Below are 6,478 nucleotides of genomic sequence, written 5' to 3'. Positions count from 1 at the left end.
CCTATGGAGAGCAAGGGTAGGCACGGAGACAGACTCTGTTATTCCAGCTCCCCCACACTGCTGCCAGCCCCGAGCCCACTTCTGAGTATGAGTGACAAATTGTATACAGCATCCTAAATAAGATTAACATAATGATCTCTTTAAGGCTGTTGTCTTTGTGATCACGTCACATCGGGGCTTCATAATCACCTCGTGAATGATGAATGCACCCAGATCTGTCTCTTCCTCTGTCATTTCTAACCAGTGAATCTCTGTGTGTAAAAGACATTCCTGTTAGCAGGAGCAAAGAACAGGACCTCGCACTTCTCTGCTTCAGACTGTGAGTAATTCTCCTAAATGCATTTAATCAGCAAACTTCCTTTTCATGCTGCTTTTTTGCTGAGCTAGAGCCATTACTGCAAGGAGAATTATTCCCAAGGCCAGTGACATTCCTCCATGGTGGCAGTTCCCTTTTGACTCCACACATCATCTGCCTCTCCCCGGCATTTTACCCACCTCAAATTCTCCTACTAATTCCTTTCACTTCAGCTTATCTAGCTGCCTTCCAGCCCTTACTGCAACAAATGCCCTACTGAAATCCAACTAGATTAGATTTACCAATTTCTTTTTTCACCCAGGTAAGGGAAAGGAGGTAAAGAAAAGGATCAAGTTAAGGGCACACTGTGCTTTTGTTGATAAACCCATTTTGTATTTAATTCCATTTCCCACTTACTGCTGTAGCTTTAATTCTGTTTTCCTTCTGTAATTTGTTCTTAACCTTATACTCTGTTGAGACTAGACTAATGGGTTTGCAGCTGCCCAGAGTACTTTGTTTTCTCTCTTCCTGAAATATAGCTCCTTTTTCCCAGGCCTGACATGCTTACTCTGAAGTTGATGGATATGCTGCAAATCTTTGCTCCCAAAACTGCTGCTTCCTCAGACAGCTTTGAAAAAAAAAATCAAAAAAACCACCACAAATATCAAGGTAAGGTGGCGAGTTCAAATCTTGCTTTTTACAGAGCTTCTCAAGGTTTGCTTTTGCCTTAATACATCAAGTTACTGTTCTCCACCCTTTCTTATATCCTCTTCTCCCACCTTTTTCAGTATCATCCTTCTTATTGAGAAATGACAGGAGGCAGCTGCAAAGACCCAGAGGTGTTTTAGCAGCACTGTGGTGAGCACTGAAGGTGGTGTGAGGAGTGCATCAGCCGAGCACCCACCCCTCTGCTCTCCTGGTGAGCTGAAAGCCACAGCTTAGGCTATCACAGAGGCATGTTTCTCAAAAAGAGGGGGGCTGAGATGTGGCTGTTTAACTTCTGAAAGGGAACAGAAATCTCCTGAAACTCGTCACAGATTCTCTGACTGCAAAGCAACATGCAGACACCTAAACCAAGCATTTAAACCAGTTATTAAAGCCACTCTGGTTCTGAAGGGGTGAGGGTTTTGTGTAGGGAGGGAACTCTTACATGCTGCACTATAGTTTTAAATGACATTTCAGTGATTGCTGCTGTTCAGAAAAACATGGGTGTCACAGCTTAAGGAGTCACCCCCAAACCAACCAGATCTTGCTGTTAGGAGATTCATCTGTGGTATAAAATGGGACAAGTTGTGCTAGAGAGGGTGGTGAGCCAGCTGGAGAAGAGACATTCGTGCAGAAAGGCTTTACAGATGCTAATGCTGCTGTCAGCACAGATGCATTTCCACGGGGCCAAACAAGCATACTGACCTTCTGGCTCCCAGCGTTGTGAAGACACTGAACAGTGCCTCTTGGCAGATCAGCAGCACAAAAACACTGACCCACACAAAAAGTCAGGTGAGAAGGGATTTCTAGAAGTCTCTAGTCCAATTCCCTGCTTATAGCAGGGTAACTCCAAAACTAGATCAGCTTGCTTAGTGCCTTGCTCACACAACTTCTGAACATCTCCAAGGATGGAGATATCCCAGTCTTTTGAGGCACATCTTCCCCTGCTGAATTGCTCTCAAGGGGAAGAAATTTTTTCTTACTCTTGTTCAGAATTTCTTTGTTTCAACATTTGTCCCTTGTTTGTTGCCTTCTCAGAGTCTGGCTTCCCCTTCTCTACAGCTTTCTTTTAGGGGAGGAACAGACAGCAACTAGACACCCCCTTGGTCTTCCCTGTTTAACAAACCCAGCTCCCCCAGCCTTCTCCTTGTGCATTGTGTGCTCTGCCCTCCATTGTGGGGGCCTTTTTCTGGCCATGCTGCAGCTGGGGTGTGATCTTCAGGTGGGGCCTCACACCTCTCAGGTGGATGGGAACAATAATTTCCCTTGATCTGCTGACTACACCTTTGCTAATGCAGCCTAGGGGACCTTCATTGCTTGAAGGGCTCACTGCTGAATCACGTTTAAAATGCTTCTTGATAACATTTGTGGGGATCTAATAAAATACAGGGCTTATTGCCACAGAGAATGTATCCCCCTATTGGAGCAGGCTTTGCCTGTGCCCACTCAAGAGGGATCCTCTCAGTTCTGATGTAACTGTGATTTTTGCCCTGTGCTGAAGGTCCTCAGCCACTCTTGCTGTCCTGAGACATCTAATTAGTAATATTTTTCCTCCTTCAAAATTATGGGTTTTGTATTCACGGCACATTGGCCAGAAGTTTCAGTAACTAACTGCCCTTACTACACTACAGCGGCCAAATGAACTCAGCCTGGAGCCAAGGCTGATCCAATCACAGGTTGTTACATTCCTGCCCAACAGGGACACACCTCCAAGTTCCCAGTCCTCCCAGTTTCTCCCATTTCCAGAGAAACTTATTTTTTTCACTGAAAAAAGGATTGCATTGTTGCTGCATGTGCTTCAAATTCCAGAGTGTATCCCAGGTGTGCGGCTTCTGCTCCTTGGCCTTAACAGAGCAAGATGCCACTATAATGAAATGATTCAGGCAACCAAGCATGTGCAGGATAACACGCATCTGTAACTCTCCATTACTGTGTATTTCTAAAAGCTTAAGCAACACTAAGCAGAAAAGTTACCAAGCAGGGGAAAATGGAATCTATTTCCATGCAGCAGGAGAAAAAAAAAAAAAAAGCCAAACCAACAAAAAAAAACCCCAACCAAGAATGACGCGCTGAAATGCTCTCTGCTGTGTGCTGCCAGGGGATTTAATCAGCCGATTGCCAAAGAGATGTCAGTTCCCTGAAAAGAGTGAGGACAACACGCCTTGCTGAGAAATGTACTCTCAAGATTAAAATACCAGCTGCAGAATAACCAAATATTGTCCTACAATCAGCTACAAATTTGGGTGAGAAGGAACAGCCGCCATCCTTAAAATGTGTGTCACTACATCATCACGCCTTCCAAGTCTATCTGTCCATCTCTGCCTACTGGTCAGTACCCCCCACAAATTCAGGTACCACTTGAGCCAGCTTAATGATGCCATGAGGCCTCATTAGGCCAGGTTTACCAGCCCAGCAGGATCCTATGACACAAAATACCACCTATGTTACCGGGGCAGCCACGGTGAGCAGTGCAGTTTACACACAGACAGCAAACAAAAGGCGCTCAACACAAGAGAGTACAGTGGCACCACGGGAGGGTGGTCTGTAATCACAACTGAAGGGCCGGCGTGTGTGCTTTGTGTTGGGGTGGTGAAAAAAGAGAGAACTGGAGAAATCAGGAGAGTGGATAAAGAAGGAAAGTGCTGAGGTGGGAACGTGACAGTCAGATGTGATTGTGGAGGAGGCAACAAGGATGGGAGATGGATCAGGCAGCCAGCGTGGAGGTGTGTGTTTGCCACCCTCCTGGGCCAAAGCTGCACAGCAGAAGTTGTTGCAAAGGTTGTGAGAGAGCAATTGTCGTGGTAACCGGCTGGCTTTCTCCTCACATTTTCTTTTCTGAGCTTGTCAGGAGCTGGTGCCCTCAGCAGGAGGTGGGAACCCGGCTGTGTTATTCACATGATTCTGCTCCCAGGAGGGAGGCCCCACTAACCTCCACCTACCACCTGCTCCAGGGCTCTGCTACCTCCTGCAGTCACTTGGCATTGCTGCTGCCTTACTTCCTTGCTGCACAGTTGTGAACCTCTGTGTCAGCCCCTGCCCAGCTCCCAGCCCGGCCTGGTGCAGCCTGGCCAGCCCTCCTCACACAGCTCCCAGCAACTTGGATAGAGGGAGGCTGTACCAAATCTGGCCTTTCTAAAGAAATGAGCTGGTCTGGAGACTGGCCCAGGAGTCTCCACTACGCACATCACGTTACTTGCTGTGGGGCCAGCTCTCCGCCAAGCCTGTCTCTGTGCATGAGCACAGCATAAGGAGGGCACCTCTCCACCCCACACTGCTCCTCCTGCCCCCAGCACCAGCGGTTTTACACAGGCTTTTATTCACCACACTCCTCAGCTGAGCCCAGCCTGCCAGTTATGAAATCCTAGAAGCCCTAAACACACACACACACGGGACACAGGCATGTCTCACCAGGAGAAACCTGTGGTGGCAGCCAGGATGCTCTTCCCTGGTGTGGAAAGGAGCAAGAGCTGCCAGCATAAGTAAAGGGAGGGAACAGAGCTGGGAAAGAAGGTAAAGAGATCAGCTGTACTCTCCAGAGACACACACCCGTGTTTCTCTGACTTTGCCTCCTCCGAAGGAAAGGAGATAAGACAAATCAAGTGTCTGTGGCAGATGTTAGTCACGCTGCCTCACGTGCTGCTGAAGGGTGCTCGGCAGTGCGGGGTGGGAGGGGGAGCAGAAAACTCCAGGCACCTTAAGAAATATGAACCACTTTGTCCCAATACTCAAGTGACAATTTGCCTTGCCCGGTATAGGGCATTCTGATGAGTGCTCCCAGTTATCAAGTCCAGGTCAGCCCTCTTGGAGGAGATTCACTCCTGTTTCTTCCTAGGCAGCATGCAGGGAGGAAGGACACTGGCAAAGAAGAGAGAAGTAAAAGAGATGTCAGTGCCAGGATGGAGCTCCTCTTCCAAGGCATAAGATTGAATACATTTGCTGCGTTGCAGAACGAGGAGGGAAATGTCACCTTCAGAGGTGATCTGACAATCACAAAAATAAATTACATAGAGGAGAGGAAAAAAAATTCACAACAAGACGAGCATTTGTGAATATTCATGAGCAAGTCAAAACCCCCAAATTAACAAGGAAATTAATTTCCAAACTGATTAGGCTGCCAACTCCTTTTATTTAAATAAATCAACAATTGCCTTCGCGTGACTCCTGCTGAAGAACGCGGAGCTAACCCTGACTCCTCCCGGTGGGGAGTTTGGTGCCGCCTGCGCTGACCAGCAGCCCAGCAGGTTCTGGGGCCGGGCAGGCTGCGGCCGGAGCCGCGGGCAGCTTTCCCTGTGCCCCTGCTCCGGATGCTGCGGTTCCACGATCGCCCGAGCCGATCTAACCGCTGGCTGCTGTGCTTGTGCTCTCCCCGGTCCCACCCTCTTACTCATGCTGGCTCGGAAAAGCTGTTCCAGCGTGCCAAGCTGGCAGAAAACTCACGCAACAATTAAAAGCGGAGGTTTCTGTCAAGTCAGAGCACTGGGAGCAGCTCAGCCAAAGGCGCAGCCCCACAGGTGAGGGAGGTAACCCAGCCTGACCTGGAGGTGGGCCCAGCGCCAGAGTTAACCCCGCTGCGAGTAGCGGAGCGAAGCCTATCTTATCCCAGAGTGTCCCGAGCGGAGCAGCACAGCGCGGCTCGGTGATTTATCTGTTGGGGTGTCTGCAGTGCGCTGTGGGGCCGGGATAGCGGAGTGCTGGAGCCGCTCCGAGCCGTGTCCCGTAGGAGCAGCCGGGCCGTGCCCGGGGCGCGGGGCACCGAGCGCCCGCTGCTCCTCCCGCGGCAGCGCACGGGAGGCTGCCAGCCGGAGCTTGAGTGGGCTGAGGCTGTGAGAGGGAGTGCTCAGAGCCTGGAACGAGGGCGAGCTGCAGCCCCCGCCGGGGCCAGGTGTGCAGGGTTACACACGCAAGGACAGCTGGTGTGTGGGGGAGGTCACACGGAGCCGCGGGACAGGGCTACCCTGCTGCTCCCGGCAGGCGGTGAGACGGTCCGGTTTGCCCGTTCTGGCACAAGGCCAGCTGGCGGGAAGTCCGTTCTGTTGGCTCAGCAGGACAAACACGTTTAGCAGCGTGCCAGGAAAAGCTCGAGCCAGCGCGGGCTGGGACCATCCCAGGCGCTGGCAGCCAAACTTTGGGACAACTCCCCTGGATCATCGCGGCGGGCCGGGACCGTCCCAGGCGCTGGCAGGCACAGCGCTCGCGAAAACTCCTCTGGAGCAGCCCCGTCCCGCGCCGAGCCGGAGTCAGCAGCCGAATTCCCCATTCACGGTGCCTCATGAATATTCACCAGGGCGACCGCCTCTCCCCCCTCCGCCCGCCCGCGTCACGTGACGCCGCGAGGCCGGAAGCGGCCCTGCCGGCCGGGCTCGGGGACGCCGCGCGCCCGCCCGCCACAGGCACTTCCGCCCTTCCGCCTGCCCGGGCTGCCCCGCGCGCCGGCGCCCTCCGCGCTTCCGGTAAGCGCGCGCGCGCGCGGTCGACCCC

The 6,478-nt window shown here is 51.7% G+C and overlaps 1 long non-coding RNA gene across 1 annotated transcript; it reads left to right on the top strand.

Moving 5' to 3' along the window:
- The first annotated feature begins 243 nt into the window (after positions 1-243).
- Positions 244-5,108, top strand: LOC135452946 (uncharacterized). The gene is made up of 3 exons (XR_010441740.1): positions 244-319; positions 849-964; positions 4,833-5,108. It is a non-coding gene; the product is annotated as an uncharacterized LOC135452946 (long non-coding RNA).
- The last annotated feature ends 1,370 nt before the right edge of the window (positions 5,109-6,478 follow it).

This window comes from Zonotrichia leucophrys, chromosome 1 (assembly GCF_028769735.1).
Source record: "Zonotrichia leucophrys gambelii isolate GWCS_2022_RI chromosome 1, RI_Zleu_2.0, whole genome shotgun sequence".
NCBI lineage: Eukaryota > Metazoa > Chordata > Aves > Passeriformes > Passerellidae > Zonotrichia > Zonotrichia leucophrys.
This window is presented reverse-complemented; position numbering and strand designations above follow the sequence as displayed.